The sequence below is a fragment of the Brachycentrus maculatus genome, unplaced genomic scaffold (genome assembly GCF_059751285.1).
Source record: "Brachycentrus maculatus isolate JH-2025_06_01 unplaced genomic scaffold, ASM5975128v1 h1tg000202l, whole genome shotgun sequence".
NCBI classification, from domain to species: domain Eukaryota; kingdom Metazoa; phylum Arthropoda; class Insecta; order Trichoptera; family Brachycentridae; genus Brachycentrus; species Brachycentrus maculatus.
In genome coordinates, this window is record NW_028280953.1 from 2,969,176 (window position 1) to 2,984,620 (window position 15,445).

The 15,445-nt window shown below is 34.5% G+C and overlaps 1 protein-coding gene across 2 annotated transcripts in view; it reads right to left on the reverse strand.

The window, feature by feature from the left end:
* Nucleotides 1–15,445, reverse strand: part of Agpat1 (1-Acylglycerol-3-phosphate O-acyltransferase 1) — a 70,703-nt gene that overhangs the window by 37,409 nt on the left and 17,849 nt on the right. Inside the window, exon 1 of one of the 2 annotated variants that reach the window (XM_088263709.1) lies at nt 6,194–6,450. The exons of the other annotated variant lie outside the window; for it this stretch is intronic. The gene's annotated coding sequence lies outside the window, so the exon portion shown is untranslated. Of the gene's footprint in view, nt 1–6,193; nt 6,451–15,445 lie in introns of those variants that run through there. 2 annotated transcript variants of the gene reach the window in all.

Genomic DNA, 15,445 nt, shown 5'->3' on the forward strand with positions numbered 1-15,445 from the left:
AGTGTCTCTCAAATATACGATTCAGCACGCGGCCGACTGCGAGAGAGAAGCCACACGTGCTATTCGCACATATTTTTTTTTGGAATACATATTGCTTTTTTTACAACATTTTGAGTGTGTCCATCTTTACATCTCACCAATAGATGTCTCTAGTGAAGTTCTAGTGATTCAAGAGCAAGGTTTCTGAATTGGTTCATATATATAGAACTTCCAAGAATTTGAGTAGTGTGGTTGTCAATGATGGGTGGAATTGGTGAATGTTACACGTGTGTAAAGTGATCACTTAAACCAGCCTATGACGGTCGTCAGCCCCGTAAATGCCCAGACTTCCATATTCTTCTTCATCTTTGATGAGATGTCAGAGTTATATGTTGCTTTTTTTTGTTTAGTCGTTGTTGTTTTGTTTAGGTATGTTAAAAAAACATATATATATATATATATAATAATAGTAATAATAAAACCCTTATCCGCAAGGTATATATCCCAATGGTGCATAGGGCACTGCTTCATATAAACGCAGTGTTATCTTGATCGTTTACACATGAAGGAAGGGTGATCACCCCTCCGCTTCTGGTACCAGTCCAGGGTAATAATGAATAAATATTACAGTGAAAAAATCACTTATACTGTCTGCCTCCGCAGTGTAATGGTCAGCGCGCTCGGCTACCGTTCTGGAGGTCCCGGGTTCGATTCCCAGGGGGGTCAAATAAATATAAGTAAATTTTTCACTGTAATATTAAAAAAATATATATATATAATTTTTTTTAATTTCTTTTCAAAACAATATATTTAGATGAAAAGCTTATTTTTTCAGTAGAAATTCAAGAAAAAAAATGTTTTAAGAAAAAAATGTAAGAAAAAAATTCAATTAGGTACGTTAAATGTTACCTGTTTATGATGATGATATTGCGATATATCGTATATTCGGACTTAACTCAGTATCCATACCTTCCTGATACTACAAATCCACCACCTGTTTCTCTATGCCTACCCCTGCGGGGAAGCAGCTTGACGTTTGCTTAGTTTGTTACTTAAAATATAGTAAGCCTCCCTACAACGTTGAAATAGGTACCTATTCCTTTATCTTATGGAATTTCATCGATTAGATCAATCAAAACTTAAATGTTTGAGTGTCAAAAGTCTGCGTAATCGGAGGGGATGTATGATTAGATGAATTGATGTGAAGGAGGCGAGGAGTGTATGTCAGGACAGAAGAGTGTGGCGTTCCATCCTCTCTGCCTACCTCTACCCCTGCGGAGAAACGCCGTAATGGTAGTAGTAGTAGTAATAGTAAGTTCCCTCTAAATAAACCCTGAAGAGGGCAACAGGTTGTTGCCGAAACTAGTTGGTTGTCAATAAAAATGTGAGTGGATCAAAAAACAAAGTATTTGTATTTCTCAAAGGCACACAAAATTAATGCTTTCAATATTCAAAATAATTCCCTATAACGTCACCTCCGATAACGTGGTACCAATCTCAGCGTTATAGGGGGGTTCACGGTATATGATAACACTATTGCCATAAAAATAATTAGTGTTTAAATGTTTTTCTTTAATTTTACCTCATGATAACCTTGCATTAAATGTTATTGCCACGTGTAAGGCGATAGAATCCTTTAATCGAGCAATACAAATGCAAATACAAAGATAATCCGTTAAACACCGCACAGGTGGTAAGGAAACGAATTCCATTGGAAATCTCACCAAACACAACGAACGACGGCTGCGTACTCTATCGGTTTGCGGCACATAGATAAGGGGCGCCGGTAATTCATGTACGAGAGAATAGGATAATTTTAACAGGATGAGGGTAGGATACAGGAAGTACGGTCAGCTCTCATATTTTTTATATATCGTAGTCATACACGAGAAAGTGAGAAAGCGCATTTTTTTACAAAAACGTGATCATCGACTATTTGATATCTTACTAGCTTAATATTCCCCTGAAAAAATCTCGAAGGGTTTTATGGTAAACTTAGAAGTATCATATATTGTGTTAAAAATGACTAACTGCATTGATGTTTATTTTGTTGCCAAGCAAAAGTGACTTAAATGGCCCTCCTGAACATTTTACGTTTTGTTAGTTGGTCACATTCTCCTGTACGACTACGATATAGACTATTCGATATTAAGTCAAATTTTATAAGGTAATTGTGAATACATACATACATACATACATTCAAGTGTGCTTAAAACAGATGTAAACGTAGTCTATTTCATTGACTTTAACGAAGTTTCCAATGAAAAAAATGTTATTAATTTTAGTAACAAAAAGATAGAATAAGGAACGCCAGGATAAGGGAAATATGCGAGAACCAAGACGTCGTTAGTTGGGGAAGGCAACGAAGGAGACAATGGTATGCGCACGTGAGGAGAATGGAACCACCCAGACTCCCCCACATCGCACTGCATGGCCAACTCCCGGGCAGACCGCCAAAGAGAAGGATTGACATCTGGGATCAATATCGCTGGATGCTAATTAATCCCTTTTGAAAACAGAAGAATCATTCAAAAGAAGAATGAATTCTATATTTCTAGCACTTTTTCTATGGTTTTGTTCGTTTAGAAACGTCACTTTGACAGACAGTTTTTGTTATAATAGGAAATGATTGTTCATTCAATTTTTTCGATTCTCAGCTCAATCAACATGCACGTCTTTAATTTACATATTATATTGTATAATTACAATAAAAAAACGAATGCGTCAGACAAATAAAATATAAAGTTTCAAAAAACATTTTGATCTATAAAAAATATCAGCATTTTGTAAAGTGTTTGTTACCTGGGTTTGAGGAAAATTAAGTTTCGAATTATCGTATACTAGGCCTTAAATCCGTATCTATAGGTACTTTTCTAAATCACTCTTAAACGATTGGAGTCTTAATAAAAAATATAATAAAAATACCTTCGTGACACGGATCGGCCACCTGTTTCCAAATGCCAAGGTCCTTAGAAATTGAAATCTGGTGTAAAGTTAAAGTAATCTATTTTATTTATTTATTTATTCAAACGAAAAAAAATATGTGTATGTGGCGAATGTGAGAGGGAAAACAGAACGCGGACGACCGAAAAAGACTTGGCACGATCAGATCAATCAGAACCTAAAATCTGGCGGTGTCAAAAGTCTGCGTAATCGGAGGGCATGCATGACTAGATGTATGGATGTGAAGGAGGCGAGGAGTGTATGTCAGGACAGAAGAGTGTGGCGTTCCATCCTCTCTGCCTACCCCTGCGGGGAAACGGCGTGATGGTAGTAGTAGTAGTAGTATTTATTCAAACATGCTACATACATAAGTCACATATATAATATAATATTCCCGATGAGCATTTTCCATTACTCATTTTCGGACATGGGATCAAGGTTAACAAGACTGAAAAACACATAAGAAAACACAGGGCAAAATGTTAAATTCTCCATTCTATTCTCACCCTTATCCGCACCCAATGGTGCATAGGGCACTGCATCGTATAGAAGCAGTGTTATCTTGATCGTTAAATGCACGAAGAAAAGGTGATTAGCCTTCCGTTTCAGTTACCAGTCCAGGGTCATATCAAATAAATATTAGATTGAAAAATCACTAATAATTATTTTGACCCTCTTGCGAATCAAACCCGGGACCTCCAGCATGGTAGCCTAGCGCGCTAACCACTACACAAATGTAAAATACAAAGCAATAAAAGGTATCTATAGTAAATAGGCATAAAAAAAAACACTGAGTACGTAACGCATCAACTATCCATTGTAATCATTATAACAAATATTCATTAAAAAAATCATTTTATTCAAACTCCTGGTAATACTGATCGACAACCGGTTTCAAAATGCCGCGTCGGCAATTGGGCGTAAACAGATATCGCTCACTCCTTTCAAGAACGTCATAAATCAAAATTTGTAAATTTTCAGTTGTTCATGTTTTCGGAATGCCCAAAAAATGTACTATATCCCAGCAAAAGAGGCATATTTTTAATTTAATATTTACCCTCTACAGGGCAGAAAGTGTTGTTTTTGCATTTTGAAGAAAATGTATTGCTTAATTATTTTTTTAAATAAACTAAATATTTTTCAAATGGAGAAAAAACCTTCAGGTTTTAGCTAAAAAGATCTGTTGCACGGTAAAAAGTTCAGTAAGTGGCTTGATATTTATTTTTAATACATTGTATTATATTTTTAAACTTTAAAAACGTTCTCCTGAAAGATCAAGTTTTTTGATTTATGACGTTCTTGAAAGGAGTGAGCGATATGTGACCTCACCCGTGGTCTCCGGTGGAATGAATTCTGTGTTTGCGAATATCCCCTTAGTATCCATCACTTGAAAAAAAACCTGCCACGACCAGTTCGACGCATCATAGAGTTAACTAACAGTAACGGAAACATCGACGATCTTAACTGACTGATTAATATTTAAATTCAATTAGACACTTCCGTGGGGCGTCTAGTGCTCACTTCACAATCACATCATTATTCTTCTTCTTCTAACCCTTATCCGCACCCAATGGTGCATAGGGCACTGGCATCGTAGCGACGCAGTGTTATCTTGATCGTGGCAAGGTGATCAGCCCTGCGCTTCTTGTACCAGTCCTGGGTGATATTAAATAAATATGAGTTAAATATTATATTATTTAATATAATATTTAACACAACAAAGTGTAATATTAAAATAAATCAGTAGATCATTATCAGACCCTGTTAAATAAGACTTGGGCCGGCGAGCCCCTTTTTAAATTAAGCCAAATCGATATTCTCTGATTACATTAAATAGGTACATAAATAATTCATATCTACGTTTCGCCGTTTGATATACATATTAAGAATTTTTATTATTTTTAATTATTATGTGTTTTGGATTTTTAAAACAAAATGATACACCTCCTCGGTTTGTTTTAAAAATCCAAAACACATAATAATTAAAAATAATAAAAATTCTTAATATGCATATCAAACGGCGAAACGTAGATATGAATTATTCATGTACCTATTTAATTTAATCAGAGAATATCGATTTCGCTTAGTTTAAAAAGGGGTCGCCGGCCCAAGTCTTATTTAACAAAGGGCTCGCGCGAGCCCCTCCGAGCCCCATCCCTTACCCCTTCACCCGCGAGCCCCTTGTCAAAAAATTGGCAGCCCAGCCCTTTACATATTAAGATGAAATTGCTATTTTTTCACTTTACGATGCTTCCAATAATACAGCAGAATTAAACAAGCAAATTAATGGGTAGAATAGGTGAATGTTACACGTGTGTCATAAGTGATCACTTAAACCAGCCTATGACAGTCGTCAGCCCGTAAATGCCCAGACTTCCATATTCTTCTTCATCTTTGATGATATGTCAAAAAATAATATGAAAATGACTCCTGTAATTGGAGATAATCCAGATTTTGTGATCAAGTATTTGGACACACTCAAAATGTTGTAAATAAATTGTCTGGTCAAATTATAAGCTTAAGTAATAAAAATGAAAATGGTATTTTCTGGCGTTTCTCATGTGTGTGATTGAAATCCAGGATTTGGACCTCACATACTAATATAAGAGTTTCTGCTTAATAATGAGCTTCTTTACATCTCACCAATAGATGTCTCTAGTGAAGTTCTAGTGATTCAAGAACAAGGTTTCTAAATTGGTTCATATATATAGAACTTCCGAGAATTTGAGTAGTGTGGTTGTCAATAATGGGTAGAATTGGTGAATGTTAATTGTGTAAAGTGATTACTTAAACCAGCCTATGACGGTCGTCAGCCCCGTAAATGCCCAGACTTCCATATTCTTCTTCATCGTTGATGAGATGTCAAAAAATAAGCAACTTAATGTACGACATTCTCGTGTCATACATCAAAAAGATGTTGAAGGACATTGGTACCATAAACCAAGCTAGGACACAAACGGAAGGCCTGCTGACGACAGTTAACAGTCCGGCTTCTGAGGAGTTTTACGCGGTTTCCTCCCAGCAATGAGCGAATGCTGACAAGTTCCCGATTGGCCCGCACTAGATTATCCCTGATGTTCCCAACACAGATTAAAATAAAACATTTTTTTTTAAATTAAAATAAACAAAAATCCACTTAATGATCTATGAACCTTGTACATAATAAATCAAGGTAAATAATAAATACAATTAATTCCCATCTAAAAAATACACGACAGTCTAAAGTGATAACTACACTAAACTTATGAGATGATTTAATCAAAGTACTCACCAATTTCAGACTGTATTGATGAAATATAACCCAAAAAGTCTTAAGCCCAACACTCTTTTCCACGTATCTATCAAAATATTTACGGGTTTTAATTTTATTTTTATTTTTTACACAGAGCTGACAGGCAAAAAGGCGCCAGTGGCAGTGTTATTGGTGTATAAATAAATAAATATAAACACTTTCGCTTTCGAATTTAGGATAACAATAACGCCCGGCAGCCGGCCGCCGACCACTCATCGAGACTGTGAAGTTGTACTGAAGTTTGCGCTCTATTTTATACCACGCTATACGCTTACATGCCGGTATGAAGGCGGTTTACATCGAGCGAGTAACTAGCGTCACTACTGGCGCCGAGAAATGACTAATGACAATGTTTACACGTCAATAGAGGTTTTTATTTCACGGTGCCCACACGCTATTAAAGCCAGTGAGAAAAAATTTATAAAATAAATATTATTTTTATTATTAATTAAAGTTTTTTCCTTTATTAACAGACGTAGCCAATTTGTACATAATCTATTACATGTTGTCAAATTTATGATGAAATAAAATATTTTCTCCTTTTAAGTATATTATTGGTTCGAAAAGTACTCATCTTAACAAAAATTACGTAGTTTTACTAAGTAAATACCACTATTTCATAAAATCTATTGTGACACGTGTTTTGTTGATGCAGAATGCATCGAATCTATATAAGTAAAACCTTGCGTATTATCTTCTTAACTTTTAAAACCTTGCCTATTTATCTTCTTCACTTTGGTATATTTTATTGTTGCTAATTACTTTTAACTCATTTAACATTTGTGAAATTTTGTAATTGGAATATTACAATTATCTGTTGTTTTTTGTTATTCATTATTTTATTAGGAAATTTAATTTACCGACTACTGATTTTGGTGTTTAGACGATGTCAGTACCGCTGGCGCAAGTGGCGGGGAGGGTGGACTGACTTTAACCTTTTCATAGCCGCAAATAAATTACGCCGCAGTGCTCAACAGGCCAAGTATTTTTTTGAAAAAAAAAAAGTTGTCTAAAGATTTTTTTTTGTTGTTTTTATTGAATTATAATTTACTTACCAAATATTATATCCCGCATCGATTGTTAGAGTTTTATTCTTGAAGTTAAACCAGTTTCAAATTTTCAGGGTTGTCACACTAAGTCGCACACGCAAGTTTTTATTAAATTTAATATTAACACACAACTATTATTTATCAATGGAATATTTTAAAATAATAAGAAAAACACAAAAAAATTGAGCAAAATAAAAACCCCTGGCGTTCAAAACAATCGATTAAAATAATCAATATTTCAAGTGGTTTGAGTGGTAGCCCTAATGACATCTGTCAACTGTCAGCTGAAAGTGATACCGATAAATCACTTAAAAGTATTTAAAAACTTTATAAAATATTTTGTGACAACTTCAACTGATGGCAATGTATGTTCCGTTTTTGACAGATTGTCAATATGAGTTAAAACTGCGGAGTAATACGTCATCAAAAGTACTGACGAGATATCTCGTCTCTGGCCATACGGGCACTCCGCCATTTGCCGAGATATCTCGTCTCTGGCAACCATCGGGTTAAAAATAAACACCGTGAATATTGAAATCAATTTATACGATAGCAGTACCGAGTCAGCACTGCTTGCCTCGTGTTTGAAGCCAGTTACTGACTCGATGTAAACCAGCCTATGTCGCGTGTTCAGAATCATATTATCATAACCCACATTTACACGTTTCAGTCTATTCAGTGCTCGAATTATAATAAAAAAAGGTAACACGTTACCTACTAAGTGTGGAAAACTAATTTTCTTTTTGACATTTATTTATTACGACTTTGGCATTTTGAAACCTGATGTCCGATCAGTAATGTCAGGCAAGGTGATCAGTCCTGCGCTATAGATCCGGGGTAATATTGCATAAGTATAAGAGTGAAAAAATATTTATATTTATTTTGACCCCTCTGGGAATCGAACACAGCATATCTAGATCAGTATTCAAACACGCGGAGGGTATATAAAAATTAAGAGTTAGAATGAAATTAAACGGTTTTACTTTGATTGTAGGGGATTTTTTTTTCATTAATAGATTCGGTCACTTTGTGGTATATTACCATTTTAAATATCAATTCTACTTTTTTATTTTATTTTTTTACTAACATAAATTATATACATTTATTAAAATCAAAATTTTAAGCAAATTTAAAACATTTTTTTGCAGAGACCCACCAAGCCAGCATGTGTGTCTCGTCGATGGAGCATTCCACTATTTTTTTTAAAAATCTGTTACGACACGTGTTTCGATGATTTTTTTTTGTTTAGTCGAATAGTTGGTCAGCGTTATAAATAATTTAAAACGAAGTTGTAATAGATTTATATTATCCACTGACACTTCGTGATGGAATTGCATTTTTAATTTATTATTAGATTAAAACCAATATTTTTAGCTTTTCCACTTTTTTAATTTGACCAGCGACCGGGTTTCGTCGTTACCGACATCATCGACCAGTCTGATGATGTCGGTAACGACGAAACCCGGTCGCTGGTCAAATTAAAAAAGTGGAAAAGCTAAAAATATTGGTTTTAATCTAATACGAAGTTGTAATAGTATTAAAGTAAAGAAAAATGTGAGTTAGAGTACTCTGGTTCTGAAATGCATGAATGCATCACAAATCAGAACTAAACCGATTTCACGAAGAAAACTTATGGGTTAGCGAAGGGGATATTCGCTACAACAATACAGAATTCATTCATTCCTCCGGAGACTACCGGAGAGGTCATTTGTCTGCTCACGCCCGATTTTTTTAAGGAATGTATATGGGATTTTTTTTTTAAAACCGATTATATAATTATTTTGAAGTAAAACTTATTTATTCAGTACAAAAACTGTGTTTAAAGAAAAAAAAATAAATTACGTAAAATGTTTATGGATGTAGAGCGCTTGTGCACTACACGGAATTTTACCGTCCGGCAGTCCGGTTAGCATGATAAAACGGATGATTGGCTTGGATTGGCTTGTGCTTTTGGCCGTCCTTCTTCGGATCGGTGAACTTGATCATGGTGCGCGTAAATTCGATCACGCTAAACTGTCGTAGTCGCTTTTATTTTAAGTAAAAAATATAAAAAAACGGACTACCGTACGGTAAAATTCCGTGTAGTGCACAAGCGCTATTATAGAAAATCAAGTTGCGACTTAATTAATAATAGGCCTTAAGACATCATACACACATATCGCTCACTCCTTTCAAGAACGTCATAAATCAAAAAACTTGATTTTTCAGTAAAACGTTTTTAAAGTTTAAAAATATAATACAATGTATTACAAATAAATAAATAGCCACTAATTGAACTTTTCACTGTGCAACAGATCTTTTTAGGTAAAACCTGAAGGTTTTTTCTGCATTTGAAAAATATTTAGTATATTTAAAAAAAATAATTAAACAATACCTTTTCTTCAAAATGCAAAAACAACACTTTCTGTCCTGTAGCGGGTAAATATTAAGTTTAAAATATGCTTCTTTTGCTGGGATATAGTACATTTTCTGGGCATTCCGAAAACATGCACAACTGACGATTTTTTTAAATTTATGACGTTGTTGAAAGGAGTGAGCGACATGTAATATTCACCATTTTACGCGATTTCAGGAATCCATTTAAGTACAGATTTATGAAGTATGTAGTCTCTGTTGGTGAAACAGGCAACTGTAAGTAGAAGTGGTTACTTCGATATGGATATCAACACATCCCCAAATAACGGGCGACACTATCACCACGTGTGTCGGAGGACTAATTACTTATATGGTGCGTACTGAATGGCTGCTAAAACGTTTTTATCAGATTAAGGCCCAGTATTCGATAAAAAAATAAAATAAAATAAAGTGTCCGCCTCCGTAGTGTAATGGTCAGCACGCTCGGCTACCGTTCTGGAGGTCCCGGGTTCGATTCCCAAGGGGGGTAAAATAAATATAAGTGATTTTTTCACTGTAATATTTATTCAATATTACCCTGGACTGGTACCTGAAGCGGAGGGCTGATCACCTTTCCTTCATGTGTAAACGATCAAGATAACACTGCGTTTATATGACGCAGTGACCTATGCACCATTGGGTGCGGATAAGGGTTTTTTTATTTAATTCGATAAGTCGCAATCTCTAAATCCAGGTAACATTTTACGTAATTCATTTAATTTCGTAAAACACTGTTTTTGTATCAAGTGTAAGAAAGTGAAGTATGGAGTTGGCAAAAGAAGGATGAAAGTAGACTGAATGCGTTCTCTCAGGAGAATGTGCGACAAAACTTTGTATGATAGATGTACGAATGGTGATATAAGGAAAGAATGCAAAGCTGAGATAAGCATTATCTATTGATAAGATTAAGACATGTGTGTTGTGATGATTTGAAGGCGTGGAACGAATGGGCGAAGCAAGAACGGTAAAATAAATTATACGGGGCGAACGTAGTTGGAAAAAGGAGCAGAGGAAGACCGAGGAAAACACAAGAAAAATATCGAAGTCTGGGTATTTACAGGGCTTACGACCTGTAACAGGCTGGTTTAAGTCATCACTTTATAACATTCACCATTGTACCCATGATTAACAACCACACTACTTAAATTTCGGAATTTGTACATGTATTACATATATTATATTATATATATCTTTTAATTTACACGAGGAATTTAAATAAGGAAGGAATGCAAAGCTGAGATAAGCATTATCGATAAAATTAAAAAAAGGTGTGTTGAGATGGTTTGGACATGTAGAACGAATGAGTGAGGAAAGAACGGTAAAACAAATCTATTGGGCGAATGTAATTGGGAAAAGAAGCAGAGGAATACCGAGAGAAACATGGCATGATCAGGTATGCCAAATACTTGTAAGCGGTAAGGTCAGGAGTCAGAACAATCGGCGGGTTTGTATGAGGAGATGAAAGAACGTGGAAGAGGCGAAGAATGTTTGCAAAGACAGAGTGGTGTGGCGTTCTATTATCTCTGCCTACCCCTGGGGAGAAGCGTCTGTAACGTAACAATTAGTTGGTTTTAGATTTAAAAATAATATTTTTTTTTTAAATACTCCATATGAAAACGAACAATCAAAGTGAATTACAAAAAACATCAATTATTGGCCACCCACTACAAAGAATAAATTCTGTTTGTTTAGTTCAAGTTTAACTACGACCAAGGCGTATATTTCCTTTATTGCTATATTCATTAGTTATCCACATTTTCTGTAATCCGTAGTCAAGAGTTAACTGTAGCTATATTACGACAATACCGATACTTGGATACAAGGTCTCGGAATATTCAATAAAATAATACATAATAGGAATCCGAAGATACTGTACACAGTACAATCAGTAACCAAATTTACAGGACGAATTGTCAAGAATAATTATGAAAATTTATTTATACATTTGGCGTTCAATATGTAAAACTTAATTTAAATTTATATGTTAAATGTTCAAGAGTCAAAAGCGTCAAAAGTCTGCGTAATCGGAGGGCGTGTATAACTAGATGCATGGATGTGAAGGAGGCGACGAGTGTATGCCAGGACAGAAGAGTGTGGCGTTCCATCCTCTCTGCCTACTCCTGCGAGGAAACTGCGTGATGGTAATAGTAGTAATAGTGGTAGTATCAAATGTTTAAATCAAACACTGATTTTTAGAGTCTACTAAATTGTATTTTATTGTTAAAAACACAAAAAACTATAAAATTTGTGACAATCGTTTCGCCTTCTTATGGCATTTTCAAACTGATGAAAAATTAATTCATTAAAAAAATTAAAATAAAAAAATCCCCTTAGTTATTTTTGTCGCAATGTTTCAAGTGAATGGGGTGTATGACCTATTATGATAGGCTGGTCGGCTGTCCAAACTCAAAACACAGTGAGGGACATTTTTTTGCAGTACGTTTTTTTTTGCATTTTTGGACTAAGTATATTCTACTTAGTCCAAAAATGCAAAAAAAAACGTACTACAAAAAAATGTCCCTTACTGTGTTTTGAGTTTGGACAGCCGTGGTTGGGTTAGGTTAGTAAAACTTATATAAAAAAAATGAAAATGATATTTTCTAGCGTTTCACTATTGCAGTGTTCCGCCATTTTTTTCTATGGTTTACCATAATTTATTATGGTAAATATGCACCTCTGAAATTTCTATTCTTTTTAAATATGGCTAAAAATTTGATATTCTCTAATTATTCATCATATATTTAAATATTTAATACACAACAATAAATTAATTTTAATAATTTTGTCTATTTTTCGAAATTTAGTAAAGAATGATTACTTTTTTATATATGTATTTATATTTTATATTTTTCTAGCTATATTTTTTTAGCTTTTGGTGTGCCGCAGAATTCTAGAAAGAATTTTGTCGTGTCTTATGTGAATATAATCCAGGATTCTGACCTCACATACAAATGAAAGAGTTTCTGTTCAATTTTTATTGAGATTTTTAGCTTGCCTTATCCCATCATTTATGTATCTCGTGAAGTCTATTGAATTCAAGAACAAGTATTTGGACACACTCAATGTTACTTATTTATTTTTTTACAAAAATGTTAATAAAATTAGTATATAACCACTCACCGAGATTTTTACGTCTACCGGTTTCGAGACGTACCCGTCTCTTCGTCAGGACCCGTCTCTTGTAGACGTAAAAATCTCGGTGAGTGGTTATATACTAATTTTAGTAACATTTTTGTAAAAAAATAAATAAGTAAAAATGACTAACCACAAAATAAATGCTTTAAATATTAATAATATTGAGAATACACTCAATATGTTGTTTATATGTACAATAGTTCCCATATTTATGGCACTGAGTGTACATATAGCCGAAAATGGGTTCAATAAATATGCAATAAGGCAGCTGTTGACACTTATTGATTCAGAAGCTATTAATAAAATCATTATCATTTAGTCGTACCTATTCGGAAACTGAAGTAAGTAATAACGAGGTATTTTTGTCTCCGTAGCCTTGTGGTTAGCACGCTGGGTACCATGTGTCAAGTCCCGGGACGATCGGAATGATCCCTGTCTCTCTGAAACCGGTCGATGTCTTATTAAGGCTTAATTCACAAAGCGTTGTTAATTTTTCGTCAAGGCCTTACTCGCAAACACAGAATTCAATCAGCGGCCAGCCGCCGGAGAGGTCACACGTCTCTCCACGCCCGATTTTTTAAATGAATGAGTATTATTTTGATTGTTTTTTTAGAATATATATAGAAAAAAATATTTTTTAAAAAAATATATTTTAAGCTCCTTACAATTCAATAATTCTTTTATTTTAAAAACAGTACATTTATTTCGAATAAAAACTTATTTTTTCAATACAAAAACGGTGTTTAAGGCAAAAAAATTGAATTACGTTTAAGGGGATATACAGAATTCATTCCACCGGCCGACCACCGGAGAGTTCGCACGTCTTTTCACGCCCGATTTTTTTAAAAGAAGGTATATGGGATATTTTTTGTGTTTTAGAATATATGTATAGAGAAAAAAAATATTTATATACTTTTTAACTCTGGTGTTTTAAGCGAAAAATTCATTTAAGTTAAATGTTACCTGGGTTAAAAGAAAATTAAGTTGCGGGCTATTGACAGAGAAAAACGGTTCAAATAGCGACATCTACAGAGGAATGTAGAAATGACTTGAAAATTCACTACCTAAAATACTTATATAACGCTGAAATGATAACGTTAGATGAAGTATAGATGGCGCAAATGGAAATTGATGAGGTTTTAACAAGTCCATCTTCTTCGTCTATGTTGAGATGTCAAAAATGTATGATTTTCAATATTTATGCAGCTTATAATTTAAAATTAAAATAAAAAGTGGAAAAACCCACATTTTTGAAAAGGATTTCTTCTTCTTCAAAACCTTATCCGCACTTCGTGGTGCATATGGCACTGCATCATATGAACGCAGTGTTATCTTGATCGTTAACACAGGAAGGAAAGGTGATCAGTGCTCCGTTTCATGGTACTAGTCCAGGGTAATATTGAATAAATATTAGAGTGAAAAAATCACTTCAATTTATTTGACCACCCCTGGGAATCGAACCAGGACCTCCAGCACGGTAGCCAAGCGTGCTGACCGTTACACTACGGAGGCGGAAAAGGATCTGAATGCACCGAAAATGTTGTGGATCAATTGTTTTAATAAGATAAAAAAATATGTATTTTTTAATAAAATAAAAAAATATGTATTTTCTTATAAAAATGTATTTATTTGTTATTTTTTTAATACAATAACTAATTAACTAACTAACCATCACGGTGCTTGGGGAAGCAGTGGTGTGGCGTTCTATTCTCACCTGCGGGGGCAGGTGAGAATAGAACGCCACACCACTCTGTCTTTGCAAACATTCCTCGCCTCTTCCACGTTCATGCGTCTCCTCATACATACCCGCCGATTGTTTCGACTCCTAACCTGACCGCTTTCAAGTATTTGGCATACCTGATCAAATAATACAATTATTAATACAATTAATGCAATAAATAACGACAGTCACACGACCTCTTCGGTCATTCGCTGAAAACATTCTGTTGCCGAAAAACGGTCGAAAAATCGATCGTACGCAGTTTTGAGGTACGATTAAGTCGGAAATTCGACTCTCAGCACTATAACGGTTAAAAAAATGGTTTTAATCATTATTTAAAAACTTGGATCGCAATTTAAACTACCTACATACAATTTTTATCGTTGTTTCGGATAAATACTGTTATCGACCCACGATAGTAGCCTACTTCAAATAAAAATTGGGAAACGTTTCTCGATTTTCTTTATCGTTGTTAATATATCTAAGACGTAAGGTCATACTTATATAAATATATCAAGATATACATGTATAAATTTATCAATAAAATACAAAATAAATAAATAAATATTTTTATACAGAGGGCATATGGAAGTCAGGGTATTTACAGAGTTCACGACCTGTAAAGTAGGTCTTGAGCCCTGTAAATGTCCCCGAATCCACAAATCAATTGAATATAAAAGTAATTGAATATAAAAGATTGATAAAGACATAGAAAGGAGAGTGAATGCTGGGAACAGAGTGAATGGTGCACTAAAATCAGTTTTAGCAAATAAAAATCTATCAGCGGAAGCTAAACTGGCAGTACACAATGGAGTTCTGGTTCCAACCCTTATGTATGGAAGCGAAGCATGGAGTTGGCAAAAGAACGATGAAAGCAGACTGAGTGCAGTCGAAATGCGGTCCCTCAGACGAATGTGTGGCAAAACGATGTTT